This window comes from Elephantulus edwardii, unplaced genomic scaffold, assembly GCF_000299155.1.
Source record: "Elephantulus edwardii isolate Elephantulus edwardi_28Jun2011 unplaced genomic scaffold, EleEdw1.0 scaffold00012, whole genome shotgun sequence".
NCBI lineage: Eukaryota > Metazoa > Chordata > Mammalia > Macroscelidea > Macroscelididae > Elephantulus > Elephantulus edwardii.
In genome coordinates this window covers 3,954,235-3,954,899 of record NW_006399762.1, presented here as the reverse complement: position 1 = coordinate 3,954,899, position 665 = coordinate 3,954,235, and the positions used below count along the sequence as shown (strand labels likewise).

At 41.8% G+C, this 665-nt stretch overlaps 1 protein-coding gene across 1 annotated transcript in view; it reads right to left on the bottom strand.

Moving 5' to 3' along the window:
• The window catches only part of CCNA2 (cyclin A2), a 7,937-nt gene that overhangs the window by 2,166 nt on the left and 5,106 nt on the right, over positions 1-665 (bottom strand). The window lies entirely within an intron of this gene.

Below are 665 nucleotides of genomic sequence, written 5' to 3'. Positions count from 1 at the left end.
CTGATTCCTATGCATGCCATCAGGTGAAATCCAGGTATATAACCTGCGTTTATGCCTCTTAAAAAATGTATTTGCTATGAATAAGTCATTGATTGGGGAGGCAAAGAGTATCACCCATTCTAAGTCCAGGGTTTAGCCCAGCAGTCCCAGGCTAGATTGACAGCGAAATGTATTTCCTCAATTACTAAAAGCCCTAGTTCATTTCAGTAGCACAAATCCAAATCAACCCACAAGGTTTATCTCAGAGCACTTATAAGTCATCTCCTTCAATCTTCCAGTAAGAACAGCAAAACTCGTTACACCTTGCTAACAGTTTCTTCACAGCACCGCCGGTTTCTTTAACATCATCATCAGGGGCTTGCTCTCACTTGGCTCCTGCTGTAGTCATCAAGCTTTACTGTCCAGTTTGGGAAGTACTCTCCTTTATCCTAGTCTCCCAACTGTTGATAATTTGCAAGACCGTATTTCTGCAGTTAAGGTAGTTGGAAACCAGAAAGAGCTAAAGTAGTGGCTAAAATAGCTAACTATGGGCTAACACTGCAGAAATGTTCTCTATCTGTACTGTACAACCATTATAGAAGACACTAGGTTTATGGGACTGCTAAGCGCAATCACCTGTTATGCATCAGAGAGTTGGACAATGACCAAGGAGGATAGAAGGAGAA